Source organism: Mus caroli, chromosome 1 (genome assembly GCF_900094665.2).
Source record: "Mus caroli chromosome 1, CAROLI_EIJ_v1.1, whole genome shotgun sequence".
In the NCBI taxonomy this organism is placed as follows: Eukaryota; Metazoa; Chordata; class Mammalia; order Rodentia; family Muridae; genus Mus; species Mus caroli.
In genome coordinates, this window is record NC_034570.1 from 26,075,038 (window position 1) to 26,092,629 (window position 17,592).

At 40.4% G+C, this 17,592-nt stretch overlaps 1 long non-coding RNA gene across 1 annotated transcript in view; it reads right to left on the reverse strand.

Moving 5' to 3' along the window:
* Nucleotides 1-17,592, reverse strand: part of LOC110291051 — a 68,474-nt gene that overhangs the window by 15,811 nt on the left and 35,071 nt on the right. The window contains exon 2 of the long non-coding RNA XR_002377528.2: nucleotides 10,733-10,930. This is a non-coding gene — a long non-coding RNA (uncharacterized LOC110291051). The remainder of the gene's footprint in view (nucleotides 1-10,732; nucleotides 10,931-17,592) is intronic.

Below are 17,592 nucleotides of genomic sequence, written 5' to 3' on the forward strand. Positions count from 1 at the left end.
GCCATCTTTTGATACATATGCAGCTAGAGTCAAGAGCTCAGGGGTACTGGTTAGTTCATAATGTTGTTGCACCTACAGGGTTGCAGATCTCTTTACCTCCTTGGATACTTTCTCTAGCTCCTCCATTGGGGGCCCTGTGATCCATCCAATCGCTGACTGTGAGCATCCAATATTTATTTATTTTTAATGTGATGTTTTGGGGAACTATATCAGGGCCTCACGACACTCTGCCACTAAGTTCTGTCCTCACCTTCCCTCTTACCCTTTAAACACAGGATCTCATTGCATTAACCAGCTTGGTCGTAAATTCACTCTGTAGCTCAGTCAGGCTTTAATGTGGAATCCTGTTCCCTCAGCCTCCAAGTTGTTGGGATAACAGGCCTGCTTGTTCCTCCAGGCTGTTATCCTTAGTTTTAGTTTTGTCAGATCCTTGAGTCTGTAGGTTTTTAGCTATTGCATGCCTGCTTAGCTTTTTTGTTTTCTTGTAACAAAGGAAACCGCATGAATAACAACTGAAGAGTGACTTGCTTGTATCATACTTAATGTTGGTATTTTGCCTACAATTTCTAACATTTTAAAAGAATTCTGAAAATGTATCAATGCCATTCATAGCATGATTAAGATGAGTGATATTTTTTAGTTTTTCCAACTAGTTCTTCATTTAGCCACAAGTTACACTGGGAATGCAGAGGGATTAATGACAGGAACTTCTATGAGTTGGTGTTTTATTAAGAGATTTTCAGTGTTGTGATCATTGTAGAGAAAGTGTTTTAAAGTGATGAAGCACAAGGTAAAAAAGAAGGTCAGAGAGATACAGCTCTTTATAACTTTGCTCTATGTTTTTGGTCCTTTGTAAACACTGAGCAAGAACAGGGCCAGGGTCCAAAAGGTAAGTCCATATGAATGAAAATAGTCTCTAAGAGCTTGTCTTCATCATCTTTCTGTTGCTATGATTAAGACACCACACACAAAAGCAACTTGTGGAGGAAAATGTTTATTTGGCTTACACATTCCTATCATCACTTCAGGTAAGTCAGAACAGAACCCAACACAGGAACCTGGAGGCAGGAACTGAGGCAGAGACCATGGAAGAGTGCCTTTTGCTAACTTGTTTCCCATGCCTTGCTCAGAGTACTTTCTTATACAATCCAGGAGCATCTGCCCAGGGTGGCAGCACCTATAGTAAACTGGGCACCCATACATCAATCATTAAGAAAATGCCTTATGGGGATGGGGAGATGGCTCAGCAGTTAAGAGCACTGACTGCTCTTCCAGGGGTCCTGAGTTAAATTCCCAGCAACCACATAGTGGCTCACAACCATCTATAATGGGATCCGATGCCCTCTTCTGGTGTGTCTGAAGACAGGTATGGTGTACACATATATATAACATAAATAATTCTTTAAAAACAAAACCAAAACAACAACAAAAGAAGATGCCTCACAGACTTGCCGATAGATCATCTTATGGAGGCGTTTTTCTCAGTTGAGGTCTTAGAAAACGCTCTAACTTGGGTCAATTTGACCAAACAAAACAACAAAAACAAATAAAGCTCCAAACCAAAACAATAGAAAACAAAACAAGCAACTAAAAACAAACAAACAAACAAACAACCCAATCAGGACAGAGCTTTCCCACAATTTGTTTTGTTATTAACTTGTATTTAAACAACTAACTTATTTAATACATACATTCTACTAAAATTTTAAGAACTCAATTTAAATTTTTAAATATTTTTCATTGTGTGTGTGAGACGTGCAAGATTATACCATAGGTTTGTGTTGTGGATGAGCCTGGTGCTGTTTGTATTTTGAAGCTAATTCTGCTCTCCTGGGAGGGGCTGCAGACAAGGGGGTGAGTCACATATTCAGGTGACTTCTTGTGAACCAATCCCCTAATGAATAAAAGAGCTAATCAATGGGTGAGTAGGAGGGACTTCCGGGTTGGACGGGGAAGAGAGGAAGCAGGGGGAAATTAGGTCTTTTTGGATGGGGGATAGCGTTGAGGACAAGGTAGCTATGGGTGTCTTCCAGTTTCAACGACAGGTCCATCAGGATTTGCCACCAGAGAATTTAGACTTAATAAGGCTTACAAGATTAGGATTTTAGTTGCAGTGCCCAAAGATTGAGTTACCATTGTTTCTGAATGAAGTTTGTGTTGTGCTTTCCTTCATGTGGCGGCTCGTCTGGGTCTAAGAGAGAAAGTTACGGTGGCAAAGAGTGGGTTTGCCTGAGGTGCACCACAAAGGCCATGGGGGATTTTAAGCACGGGGTTGGTGTGGTAACGACCTGCCAGTGGGAACCTAGTGACCTGGGTGGAGACATTTCAGAAGCTCCTGCCCAGAGAGTCTCCATGCAATAATAACAGGTTGGCCATGGTCGGCCAGGCTGCCGGGGTTCTTTTTTAATATTTCCCACAACAGGTTTGTGTATGGAGTGCAGAGAACACCTCCCAAGGGTTTGTTTGGCTTCTAGAGACTGAACCGAAGCCCTCAGCCTTGGAGGCAGACACCTTTACTCACAGACTCATCTCAGTAATCCATACAGTTTCAATATTATTATTATTATTATTATTATTATTATTATTATTATTTTTGCTCAACCTTCAGAAATAACTGCCCCTCTGTTTCATTTAAAGAAGTTAAAGATTTTGGGTACTATAACCTTGATATCAAAAGGATGTATATATCTGACTTTTGATATATATATATCAAAAGATTAAGACAAGTGAAATATATATTTCACTTATATAAAAATATATATTTCACACACACACACACACACACACATATATATATACTTCACACACACATATATGTTAAGACAAGTGAAATATATATACATATTTCACTTGTCTTAATCTTTTGGTGCTATGATATCTTTGGAATCAAGTCTAGTGATACATTAACGTAAAGTGATTTTAATCCAACAACATGGCAGCTCTTGCAAAGGTTCACATCCAAAGAACTTCTCGATCTGTATGATCTGGCAGCAATATAGAACCGGGCAAGAGGAGGCAAGCAGATCTCTGAGTTCAAGGCCAGCCTGGTATAGAGCAAGTTTCAGGTAAAGAAAAGCCTAAGCATGCCGGGCGTGGTGGCGCACGCCTTTAATCCCAGAATTCGGGAGGCAGAGGCAGGTGGATTTCTGAGTTCCAGGCCAGCCTGGTCTACGAAGTGAGTTCCAGGACAGCCAAGGCTACACAGAGAAACCCTGTCTGGAAAAACAAAACAAAACAAAACAAAAAGCCTAAGCATTTTACCACCAGATGTGGGCCTGGTGGTACAGGCTTTTAATCCCAGCACTCAGGAGAGAGAGAGAGAGAGAGAGGCGTGTAGGTCTCTGAATTTAGTCAGTCAGTTCAGTACAGTCAGTCAGCACAGGAGAGGCAGTGTAGTGGAGTTGAATTCAGATCCTTTCAGATTGTGCAGCAGAAGCAGTTGAAGCCAGAGAACAAGGAGCCAGAAGATGTAGAATGTATTGCCTGAGTTATTTTGAGGCCAAGCAGAGCAATCCAGTGAGAAGCTGAGAGAAGCCAGAGTGAATCAGTCAACTTGGAGAACAGTTTGAGCCGGAACAACTGAGTTGAACCAGCCAGCCAGGAGTTCAGAAATAGCTAGAAAGGGTGAGTTTATTTAGCAGTAAGCCTCAGTAAGCCTCTGAGATGACAATTACATCAGGTGAATAAAAGTTATTTTTCTACATTAACACCTCACATGAAATATCTCATTTACCCTTGGCAGCAACACTTCAAAGGGGTAAGTAACGATGCGCATCCAAATCAAAAGTGAGAAAGCTGTGTTAAAACTTGAGAAACTTACTTAGCTAGTAAGACGTAATTTGATACTTTACTGATAATAGTAGTAATAAACTTACACATTTCTTGTGAGAACCAAGTGACAGGTATAGCATAGTGCTCTGCACACAATTGATATTAATAAACAATTTCTAGTAACAGTTACCCTTTTGTAAAATGTTACTTCTTGTGGGTGGCTGCATGATGTGTGTGGTGGGTGCACATGCCACAGCACACATTTATAGGTCCAGTGGACAGCTTGCTGGGGCAGGTTCTCTCTCTTACTATAAGTTCTGGAAATTGACTTCAGATGGCCAAGTTTCTACAGCAATTGCATTTACCCTCTAGGAAACTCTCATAGGATAGCTTTGAGAATTTTAAATCATTGCCGGGAATCTAAAAAAAGAATCATTAGAATCTACACCCATGTCAAATTTCAGATGCCAACGGATATTTTAAAGTTTTCCTGAAGCACAAATTATTATTTCATGATTTTGAATTTATCAGGGAGGCTCAAAACTAGAAAGTACTTTGATTTAAATAGATTATTTTTCTGTAGCCCATGGCAGGACTTGACTCTGTAACCGATTTCTGCCACTTCTGGGATTACAGGCCTGTCTACCTGTTATATCAGGTGGCCTAGCTATGATTTTTCTTTTACTTTTTAATGATTTTTTTTTTCTGAGTTTGCAGATAGGAAAGTATGTGCCTTGTGGTTTTCCTATTTGTTTACACGTTTAAAATTAGTTGGAACCTAAATGTCACTTAGGATATTTTTGGCATAGTAAAAAGAAATACAAGTAAAAATGGTAAACCTGTAAACAAGGCTGTGGGAAGGAGTATGGAGGTCGTCTTATTCTGAGATTGACTCAGCCCTGCCGCTAAGGACACAGGCTCCTGTCACTTCCTGGGGATCCCAGCCTTAGTGTGGCTGCTGAATCCTCAGGCTTCACCCTCCATCACTGCAAGATGGCAGCTGCACAGGAGGGCAGTTCCATCATGCCCCACCTTTCCTGATAGTACATTTCCTAAGGCCACATGAGAACTAGCCCACTTGACCTGAGTAGCTTCACTATCCTGGTGTAAGTTGTTCATTTTACTAAGAAATTGAGAATATCACAATTGGCTAACATCAATCCACACTGAAATGTTGGGGGCTGGAGAGGATCTGTCCCTTCTTTGGAGAGGGTGCTCAAGGGCAGACAGGTTTAGATGTTTGTTTTCAAAAAAGCCGTTTGAGATAAAGTTTTAACTTGGCAATTTTCCTTAGAGAAATTATACTTAGAATCAGTGCTTAATTAAAAAGTGATTCTTCCCCCCCCCCACCCCAAGTTCATGCATGATGCATAATGTCTGGTTTGGAACCCATTCACTTTATTACATGTAAGGGCATTGCTGTTAGCAGTGAGGTTAAGAGAGAAACAGGACAATGTAAGCTGTGCAAGGAATATTTCAGTATTAGCTAAGAGGGCGTGCAGTTGAAACATCTTAAGCAACTGGGATATTTAATATTTATCTAAATTAAGAACTTTCCAGAACCTATTAGCTGATTTCCATAAAATCTCACTAGCTGGACAAAGCCACACTGTTATCTCTGGGTAGGAGAGAGGCTGTGAAACTATATAACAAAGCTTCAGGATGTGCAAACACATTGTCCCCAAACATAATGGAGTCTCTTTATAAGGTGAGACATGCACCTTGTCTTACATAGTCTGCCTTTGGAGTTAATTCTCTGCCTGGAAAAGTAACAGAAAATCAAGAGTGTTTCTCATACTGTAGTCTTTGCAGGTATGTATATGAAAATTTTAGAGTAAGTTCTTCTTGATGTTGGACTTTGTACGTTAAAAAAATTGCTTAGATAAAGTTGACCAGAATTTGGGGTTGCAGATGTAAGGCTTCATTGGTGTTTGTCTTCATTGTAGGTTGCAGATCCTGTAGAGAGGGGTAGAATATAGAAACAGACAAAAATGAGCTGGGTCCCAGATGCCCAAGCACAGTTCTGATCTCGTCTAGAGCCAAACACACACCATTGCACCATAAGCTCATTTCTCTATCTGCTTCTTGAAGGAAGAAAGGATACTTATTTCTGAGGATGGTGCCTGGCCCTTAGTGGGGTCTCATTAAACTTGGAGGCTGGCCATGGGCTTCAGAGAGCACAAGAGAGAAAAGACCACAATTTTAAATTGAGTTAGTTGTCCTTAAGTATTTACGAATAATTTTTAAAAGGAAAAAATAAGTCAAACAGTAGGCAAACTAACAAACAGAACTTTCTGAGAGGTTACTTAGATTCAATTGTAGTTTTTTATTTTTTTCCTTCTTCTCCTGGGGACAGTCCCTATGAAATCATGAGGTATTTATGCAAATTGCTTGAGTCTCCATGGCCCAGAAGCAGGCTAAAGTGCAGAAGAGGTGGATCGCAAACACAGCTTGTCAAAATACACCATGATGGAGAGCAGTTGCCCTACAAACTGCCAGGTACTCAGAGTCAGATGATACATAGGAGGAGGCTTTGCTGCTCAGCCTCTGCCCCTAACCGTTAGTGTAGCCACATAGTTGCCGGTTTTATTTCTTTCAACACTTAAAAAAAAATCTTCCCCAAATGAATTTTTAACTGACGCCTTATTATATTGGTATTTATGCCTCAAATATCCTTCACTGATGCTACTGTTTTCTTCAGATGCTGACATGCCAAAGAGTGGGGAGGACTTTCTGTGTAGCCAAGGGTTTTGTTCTCCTGCAGGAGGTCGGGGGGAAGCACTGGAGGGAAGATGAAGCTGAGTCCTGACCTCGCCATGTGGTCTGCAGCTGATTCATCTGGACCTTGGCCTGGTCACCTTACTGTCTATTGCTCCATTTCTATACCTGTAAAATAGAGGTGTGAGGGAGGATCCTCTATGACGTTTCCTAGCTCTGAAGTTTTATGACTGTAATGTATCAAATGCCCGTAGCTGTCTATTATAGCTGAAGTGGATTAGGGTTAATATTTACCCTAGAAATTAAGTTTATCACCTCATTTTTTTAGAATGAAATTTAAAAGATATAAATTATACATTTTCGAAAATACACAGGACTGGGCTGGCATGCATGGGTCCCTGGATTTAAGTTCCCCTTCCCACACCAACCATCTATATATGTGTGTGTTTGTATGTATACAGTAGTATAAAAATAATAAGCTGAAAAGGTACATATTAATATGAAGTACAGTTTTTATGTTTTTTTTTTACAAACATACAACATGAATAACACAACTGGAATAATATTACATATAGAAGGCTCTTTGCTTGTCTGGTTTTTAAGTTCAAGCAGATTTTATATTATTACTATTATCATTATTATTATCATGTATGCGCATGCAGGCAGAGGTCAGAGGGCAAGTTCTAGGAGTTGGTTCATTCCCTCCAGTACTTTACCTCAGACATCGGGGCTTTCACAGCAGACATTCACTACATGGGTCATCTGTCTGTGCTTTTGAGACCTAGTCTTCCTACATAGACTAGGCTGCCTCCAATTTGGGACCTGCTTGCATCCCTGACTCCTAAGTAGTGAGGTTTGTGACACTGTGTCTGTTTCCAAGGTACTTTTGAATAAATCCTTGGTTTCACTGTGAACACTCCCCCTGCTCCTTCATTTTTAGAAGGGAGTATTTTCCTTCCCTGACAATTTTTTTTATACTGTTAAATTAAAAACTACAAGCCATAAGCCATGGCATAAATAAATTGTTATAGCTACCAGCTCTCACAGGGTGTGGAATTGTGCTGGCCAGTCCAGAAACACTTAAAACATTTTAAAAATGTGTGTTTGTGTGTGTGTGTGTGTGTCTGTTTGTCTGAATGCATGTGGTGAAAGTACAGCCACCCATGGGCACCAGAGAGGGAATCAGATCCCTTGAAGCTCAAGTTACAAGTAATTGTGAGCTGCCTGACTGGGGTGCTCTTTAGTGTGGACCCATTTCTCCAGTCTCTCTTTAACACTCCCTTAACATAACCATCCCCCTCTTGCTGAAATTGGCTGGCCTCATGACTTGAACTCTTCTTGTATTTTCTTTGCATTTTGTCATCTACTGTATGCCCCAAGGCATTAGCATGTGTTACCTAAAAATCTCTGTTAATTGATTTTATTATTTTATCATATAAAGATATAAACATGCAACTATAGATTACTGGATTATTTATGTCCCTTATTATTTACCTTGCCAGTTCATGTCAAATGTCTTTTCAGTAGTGTCTGTGGGCAGCATTTTAGAAGTTCAAGAGGGAATTAACTGGAAATTCTTCTTTCTACTTCAGATCTATAGTCACCCACACACTTCTCTCTGTGACTTGTTTCTAGGACGTTTTTCTTTAAAAAAAAAAAGCAGCTTAAGGATTATATGGAGCTTTTACAGCTTCAATATTCTGATCTAATCTCTTAAAATATGATATTTTTTTTTTAAAAAAGCATCAAAGAAGATGATTTTCCTTTTATTTTTAAAGTGACCTAATTTGTAGTGTAAGATATATAGACTTGCTCATAGAGTAACTGTCTGTACCTTTGAACAATTGTGTGAATTGATTAAGTTCTCACAGAAGGGAGTCTAGAATTCAGTTCACTATAAAAAATGTTTCTGTGTGTCTCTCTGCTTTACTAAAGAGCAGAGAGACCTGAGTTGCTTTGTTTCTAATCTATTAGGTATCATGAAAAGTTCAAACAGTTTATGTTTTGATTCTCATATTGGTAAATAATATCCTGACTGTATCATGGGAAATTTCACAGTTCAGTTTTAGTGAATGGAGGAATTATCAATCCTCTAGGCCGCATGAGTAATCTATCGCTCATATGAATTATGTGGTTGCAAGAGACCAATGTGTATTCTGTTTAACCTTAAGAAAATGAGACAAAGCTATGGGATGGTAGTTTAGGGAGTGTAGATCCTTGCACATCAGAGGATCTGAGCTTGAGTCTCAGATTACAGAGTGGCATGAGAGAACTGACGCGTGAGAGTTGTCCTGTGGCCTCTACTCTTGCATTGTGGTACTTGCTTGCCTGCCTGTACACACCTCACCACACAGACACACACACAACATATCATGTACACACATCCCACACACACGAACACCATACACACATACCACACATACATGCACCATACACACATACCACACATACAAACACCACACACTATACACACAGACACCATGCACACATATGACACACACATGCACTCATACCACACACACAAACATACATACATGCATATATACATACCACATACCATACGCACATACACATACACCACACACACACACACACACACACACACACACGTACATACACACACACATGCACATAACATTTTAAAAAACGTTGAAGAATTCAGATACTTGTTGGGCAGTGTTATGAATAGCAGAAATGGCCATTCCCTCATGGAGTTCTGTGGCCCAGGTATACCAGGGTTCTGTGGTGTCTTGGCTGGGTGTCCTGCAGGAAGAGTGGCAGAAGATTGTCTTTGCAGGATGCTTTTGCGTCTACTCCTGCACTTACTTCCCTTGCTCTTCTTCCTTTGAGCTAGATTCTCTTGTATTCCAAAGAAATTTCTAAAGTGGACCATAAGAACTGGTGCCTTGGGCTCTGCTTTGAAGAGATGGCACTACTCTGAGAAGTTCATGGAAACATTTTGGGGCAAATACAACTCCTAGGTCAAATACACACACTGTGCCCAAGCCATGCTGTATATCCAGGGGTGGTTTCAACTAGTTATTTGACTGTTTGCTTTATTTGAGGAAAAAATGAAGCAAGGCTTATCTAGATTATTTATAATGACTTTCAATTATATCACTTCTTTGAAAATACCTCTACTAGTTTAGCCATCTGTAACATAACTAGGCTAGTAATTAAAGATAGAAAATGGTCTGAGAATAGATTAGATTTGAAAAAAAAATGTTTTATCAGCAAAGCTGGGAGACAGAAGCCCATTCTCTTTGCCCCGAGAAAAGTCAATACTTAATCAAAACTTATTTTTTTTTCCTCAGAAACTTTCCAAAGCTTGTATTTGACTATTTCTCATATGTCTGTTCTGTCAAGTATCTCAGCAAAGACTGTAGGCACCGACTCATCTCTCCTCTGCTCCCTGATGAGCCTGAAGTTATACAATTGATAAGTTTCTCATTTGGGTTAACATTGGGCACAACTCCTATTAAGGGCCTTTGAGCCACCTCACGTGTCCCTAAAAATAAAGGAAAGTACAGTATCCTTTTAAAGAACTAAGGCAACCCAGGAACACCATTCTGTGGCTCCTCTTTGTAATGCTTGGAAGAGATGGGGGGAATATCTGTTGATACAGTGGAAAAAAAAGTTACCAGTTGTCTTAGTTAGGGTTTCTATTCCTGGACAAAACATCATGGCCAAGAAGCAAGTTGGGGAGGAAAGGGTTTATTCAGCTTACACTTCCATACTGCTGTTCATCACCAAGGAAGTCAGGACTGGAAGCCAAGCAGGTCAGAAATCAGGAGCTGATGCAGAAGCCATGGAGGGATGTTCTTTACTGGCTTGCTTCTCCTGGCTTGCTCAGCCTACTCTCTTATAGAACCCAAGACTACCAGCCCAGAGATGGTCCCACCCACAAGGGGCCTTTCCCCCTTGATCACTAATTGAGAAAATACCCCACAGCTGGATCTCATGGAGGCATTTCCCCAACTGAAGCTCCTTTCTCTGTGATAACCCCAGCCTGTGTCAAGTTGACACATAAAAACCAGCCAGTACACCAGTAGAGAGATTTAAAATGTGGGTGGAGTCAGGTACTTTGGATGGGAAAAGGCAGAAAAGAAAAGAAAGATGGCTGACGACTGGGCCCACTTCTAGTGTGGAAAGGAAGCAGAGAGGTAGTTGAGGAACACCTTCTCATGGAGTCTTTTGTGTCTACCTGATAGCAGGAGGAGTGCTCTATAACAATGTACCTTACATGTAGCAGATGTGCAGCTTGGTCTTCATGTGGGTCCCGAATAACTGGAACTGTGGCTAGTCCAAAAGCTGTTGCCTGTCTGTGGGATATGTTCTTCTAGCTGGGTTGCCTCGTCTGGCCTCAGTGGGAGGGGATGCGGTTAGCCTTGCAGAGACTTGACACACCAGGGTGTGGAGGAAAATCCAGAGGGGTCTCCACCTGCCCAGAGGAGATGGGGAGGGAGGAAAGGATTGTTGGAGGGGGTGACCAGGGAAGAGGGGCAGTGAATGGGATATAAAATGAATAAGCCATAATATGATGATGAAAAAAAAACCTTAAAAAATATAAGTGGCATAAGGATAAGGTTAAAATGCACATGAAAGGAAATTCTACCTTACAGGTTTCCTCAAACTTTCAATCCTCCTCATTCTCAGCCTAGGAAAACTAATGATCCCTTCCAGTAAATTACTTGTCGAAGTTATCCAGCAATAAAATGTCATTTCTTGGGCTTACAGAATAGTGTTTTTACTTTGCTTTGTTTCGTTTTGTTTTTGACTGTATTTTAACCCCATGCTGCACTCTGCAAAGCTTCAGGTATTGATCCAACTGGGGCACCAGGTAGTAAAGAAGGATACACAGATACTTGTACAGAAAAGCTGGGGTGGGTTGTTCTTTGTGTGATGAGGGGCAAGAACTAGAGCAAGAGCAACCTGGGATGGCTATGCAGTTAAACCAGTGATTCTCAACCTGTGGGCTGTGACCACTTTGGGAGTCATGACCCCTTTATGGGGATGCCTAAGGCCATGGAAAAACACAGATATTTACATTATAATTCATAACAGTAGCAAAATGGCAGTTATGAAGTGACAAAAAATAATTTTATGGTTAGGGTTACCTCCACATGAGGAACCATATTAAAGGATCACAGCACTAAGGTAGGTGAGACCATACTCTAAATCTAAGAGATAGGTTTATGGTATACAGCTGAACAACAAGGCAGGCTTAGCAAATCTCAGTGTGGTGCTCTCTATCCAGTTTCAGGCTGTCATCATCTAAGAGGAGGAAGCTGTGGTTGATCGTTTTTGCACTCAATTGGGGTTCTTGACTCAAGTGTACTCATATAGACAAGACACGTTCACTCAGGACTTGATCCTCTCCCCACAACTCCATAGCCCAGGCTGACATTGAACTCACAATCCTCTTGCCTACAGTGCCAACCCTATAGCATGGTCTTAGAGGACTGTTCTATTGAATGGTTGGGTTAGAAGAACCCTTGATATATATAATATGTTTTAAAAATAATGCTTATTTTAAATTATGGTCGTGTGCACGTGTCTGTGTGTCTGGATATTTGCATGTCAGTTTGACCACCCTCGGAATGCCAGGGCAAGGGGTTGAACCCCTTGGAGCTGGAGTTATAGCCAGCTATGAGCCTCCTGATATGGGTACTGGAAATTGAACTCCATTCTTACAGAAGAACAGAAATGAACCATCCCTAGCTCCTAATACATCCTGGACTTCAATAGACCTGATTGTTGGTTATATTCTATATGCATCATCCTCAAGGAGGATGAGGAATCTTTTCTAGCAACAATGAGCTTCAGATTTAGGAATCAAATAATCCTCTTCCACCGCCAAAATATCTGTCCAGCCTTCTGCTGCCATACTTTTTGAGACAGAACCTTTCTCTTAACATGGAACACCTTAATTCCTCTAGGCTTGGCTTGCCAGCAACCTTCAAAGATCCTTCTATCTCTGTCTCATTAACTCTCACGTAACAAGCTAAGCTAGTGGGTTTGTTTGGTTTTGTTTTTTGTTTTTTAATAAGTCCCCCCCCCCATTTTTGTGGGTGTTGGGGATTAAACTCAGATCCTCATGTTTGTGAGGCAAGGACTTTACTGATTGGGCCACTCCCCAAGGTCCTGTAGGTTGGCTTTCAGCCTGACCTTGTCATTAGGTTCTTTGAGGATAGAGGGTAGAGATAGAGAACAATGTTTAGTGTATCAGTTTTAGGTAGGGAGGACTCCCACACTTGCTCAGCTTCTCTGAGATATACATGGAAATAAAATAGAGGTAAATTAATATTTTTTGCATGAGTGTATGATGGAATTATATAATCCACGCAAACCATTAAATTAAAGCCAGCTCATTGTAGGCACCCAGTAAATGTAAGCTATAATTTTAGCAAAGGAAATGTGCATGACATGTACATGTATGAAATTATTAAAGAATAAAAAATCAATTAAAAGTTAGAACTCTTAAATCTGCAGAATGGTAAGAGGCAGTAGAGAGAAAGCAAAATATAGATCTTTGTTTATCAAATTTTTCTTCTCTCTAAAAGTGGAGTAGAGTGATTTTTAAATTTACTAGATGCTATGTCTCTTGAGAAACTGGATCATAGGTCATTCAGTAATTGGTAGGATGCCAATTCTCACAGCCTTTAAAATGTGATTATATAATTGCAATTAGAAAATTCAACCACAGAGTGACAGAGACAAGTGTGTTAGACATGCTTCACCACTTCCCTTCACTCCTGTGATGCAGTTGCTTCCTCACTATAAATATCTGTACATGAATGCATAGACACAGGCATGCCATATGTATTCTGCCTAGCCTATCATGATGGAGGACTTAGAGATTCCTGCTCTCTTCCTGGTCCACCACTACTTAAGATATAAAGACTCATTTCTATTGGAGATTAAACCTATCTCTGAGAAGCAATTTTCATTTTATAAAGTCATATGTTATAAAACTTGAGAACTCATATCCAGGGGCCACTTGGCATTGACTCATTGAAGGAGTGAACTTGAATCAGAAACTGATTATTCATGGGTCTCGGGCATGTCAGGCCAACAAGCCAGATTGCTTCACAAACAGAGGGCAGAAAGAAGTGGCTGACTGCCCCATAGCCAGAGTGGGCAAGGTCAAGAGAGGAGGCTCCCTTCTCAGGCCAGGAGTTGCTTTCCTCAATAGGAAAGGCATAAGATCCTGTGCACACTTATGAATCAATGTCAGGGGATGACCTATCTGGCTTCACACCTAGATTAAATACTGAAACAAAATTGTTAGGCCGAAATCCTGGAGCCTGCTGCAGAAGATCTAACCCATTCCAATCAGGAACAATAAGGGCTTCCCCCACCCACCCACCCAAGTGAAGAGTTTGGAGAAAGGGGAAGAAAGTGTGCACTGTAACTTATAAATTTAGCCAGATTTCTGCATGGATTTTGTGAAAACTGGGTAAGAAGTCTGTGCTCATTGTGTTCTATGCTTTTACACTTCAGACATGTGAGTACTTCTGGAATCAACGTATCTTCCCATTTTTCTTTAAATCCAAGCAGGTGTCCTTGTGACCCTGGTTTCCTGGCAGCCATTTCTGCTGAAGTGACTAACCAAAACAAGACATTCAGGGGAAAATGAGATAAGAAATATATCAATTTCCTTATCAGACTAGGAAGTTGATGAAGGGGCTTGGCAAGTGGAACAGCCCACAGAACACTGGGGAAATGTCAAGAAAGACCACCAAGCTTGTTTATTTCCACGAACATAACCCAAATCAGAGTATTCTAAAATATGCGAAGTTCAAAGTCAAATAAATACTTGAGGCAAAAGTGATATTTCTTTCTTGGCTTTATGAGACTGACAACTGAAACTTATGAAGCTCTAAGCATTCAAACAGTTCAGTAATTTCTCAGAAGCCCTTAGCCTCAAGTGTGGTTTAAGTTGTGTTGAAAACAATCCATTATATCTGTGTATTTGCTGAGCTTTATATAGGTGTGTATTTACTTGGCAACCATTGACACCTTTTTTCCCAGGAGTACACACTGTTCTATGCCTGGACAAGGTTTTTTACCTCCTCTGTGTGGCTGCTTTAAATGTCAAGGCTGATGTTGCCATCCCTTCGGGCTGCGCCAAAATTATGTGCAAAATCACTAACCTTACACAAGAAATGTCTTAAGAAACAGAGTAAGAACAGAACATAAGCCCTGCCAGAAGTGTTTGCCTTGATGCTTAGGTCACACAGCTTTAAACATGCATCAGCTGCTCCTGCAATTGCTGGGAGATGCACCGTCACTGTGTAATTACTGTACTTTTCAAAGGAATTAGCATGTAGTTACTATGAACAACATGTTCTAGTTTGTGGAAACAATGCAATTAACTTGTCCTAGGCTAATAAATTAAAGGCAACACAGACTCATCTAACAGCTGCTGGGAGGAGGGGTTGGCTGGCACCCACATTTACTGGGAGCTCTTTGAACTTATTAGCCTCTGTACTCAGTGGGTAAGTTCTGCTTTGGGAGAGTTCAGTACATGGCCACATTTACAAAATGGGTACTAAAGGAAGTTTGAATTTGCCTGCCTAGGAGAAAGATGAGTTAAAGTGAAGAGGAAAAAAAATCAGTGGCAATGATACACTATAATACATTAATTTGTAGTTGAAACAATGGCAATAGGCATATGTTGATGCATAGTCTGGGCTCACACTAGCATATGGTCCTTGAGAAATCCATCAGACACTCACATACTGCAATTAAGAAGACAGCCCTATACCTGCCCAGTGGTTCCTTGATTTTTTTTTTATGATGGGTAAAGATGCTCTTTAATTCCTATGTCTTTTCATATTTATATTTAGTAATAATGGTCCTAGAGTTGTTTGAAAGGGGCTATTTCACATATTTTCCTTTCCACTAGCAGGTTTGATTATGAAGACTTTTCTTTGGGATTCCTGTAGCATTCTGCTTTGAAGTGTTAAGAGAGGAAAAGATGAAATAAAAAATATTAAAAAAAAAAAGAAATGGAAACATTCCTCAGAACACTGTATAAAACGATACTAAGGTCAACCTTTGAGCGGAGTACATGTCTATTATGGATGTAAATAGGAAACAACAATGATGATATAAATTTTTTGAAACATGAAAAAAAAAAAAAAAGAAAAGAAAAGAAAATGACCCAGCATCTCACTGTGTAGAGAACTGCAGAGAGACTTCAGAAGACCCAGCTCTGATATGGATCTGACAGGTCTGAGTCTTGGTGACATCTTGGCTTTTTGACAGTGACATTTCCTTAGCAAGTTTGCCCCAATGTTAGCTCTGAGATGCCCTAACATCTGGGAAAACACTATTTCTGATTATGACTGTGAGGGTGTTTTTAAAAGAGATGATGGCTTGAATCAATAGATTGAATAAAAAAGATCCATTCTTTCCAATGTGGGCAGCAAGGACCCAGTCCTCTGAAAGCCCAAATCAAACAATAAGTTGAAGAATGGAAAACTTACTCTCTCCATAGGCTGGGCTTAAACTTCTGTCCTCACACTTCTGAGTTCTCAGGCTTTCAGCCTTGAACTGGTCCTTTCGCTTTGGACTCAGGTAGGAACCATACAAATACCTTAGTCACTTTTCTCTTGCTGTGACAGATACTACTACCAAGGCAAATTCTAAAAGAAAGTGTTTTATTGGGCTTATGGTCCCATAGGGTTAGCTTATGTGATTATAAGGCAAGGAGGCACACTGGCAATGGCTTGAGTCAAAGCACAACCCTAGTGACATACCTCCTCAAACAAGACCACACCTCCTAATCCTTTCAAAAGAGTTCCACCAAATGGAAATCAAGTATTCAACTATATGAGCCTTGGTGGGTAGGAGGTGGGCATTCACACCACCACAATGTGCTTCCTTGAGCCTTCATCTTGCTGAAAGAAAATTATGGAACTTTCTAATCTCTAGAAGCTAAGCATTGAAACCAGTTTGCAGTTACCACAAGATGCTCGCTCTATCTATCTATCTATCTATCTATCTATCTATCTATCTATCTATCTATCTTCTATCTTCTATCTTCTATCATCTATCTATTTATCATCTTTGTATCTATGTATCTACCTATGTATCTATCATCTATGTATCTATATATCTATCGTCTACCTACCTACCTACCTACCTACCTATCATCTTCTACTTTGTTTTTTTTTTCCCCATTAATTATTTTTTAAATTCACTTTACACCCAATTGCAGCCCTCTCCTCCCAGTCCCCCTCACATATCTTCTTTCCCCATGCCCCTTTCATTTCTGAGAAGGGAAAAGTCACCCTCCCCTGGGTTCTAACCCATCCTGGCACATCAAGTCACTGCAGGACTAGGCACATCCTCTCCTAGTTAGGGGAACAGGATCCACAGTCAGGCAACAGAGTCAGGTATAACCCCCACTCCAGTTGTTAAGGGGCCTGCATGAAGACCAAGCTGCACATCTGCTACACATATGTGGGGTCCTAGATCCAGCCACTGTATACTCTTTGGTTGGTGGTTCAGTCTCTGGGAACCCCCAAGGGTTCAGGTTAGTTATCATCTACTTTCTTGTCTACCTGTTTATCTATCTGTCTAGTGGGCTATGTTTTTCTAGAGGATTCTGATCACACTATGTCCTGACACATGAGAAAATTTCGCATTGTTTGAGATAAGTTTAACTTCAGTGACTGAAAAGAATCATCTTTCTGGGGTCTTCTGCTTGAATGGTATTCATAAGGTTGTGTACTTACTATTGACAGATGTCAACAATCTGTCTGAGAGATGCAGCATTCAGCTATGAAGGCACACACCATCCATTCTTAGTTAGCCACTGGCTCTCCTCTTGTCTCCCCACTGTTGGCCATCTACTCTGAAACTCATATACATTTCTAACAAGAAGATGCTGAAGAGCCACAGTTATCCAACTGGAAGTGAACAAGATACTTTTATTTTCTAGCATTAGGGAGTCAAAGACTCCAGGCAGCTATGTAAAGACTTAAAATCAAATATACTTTCTTTCTTTCTTTCTTTCTTTCTTTCTTTCTTTCTTTCTTTCTTTCTTTCTTTCTTTCTTTCTTTCTTTCTTTCTTTCTTTCTTTCCTTCCT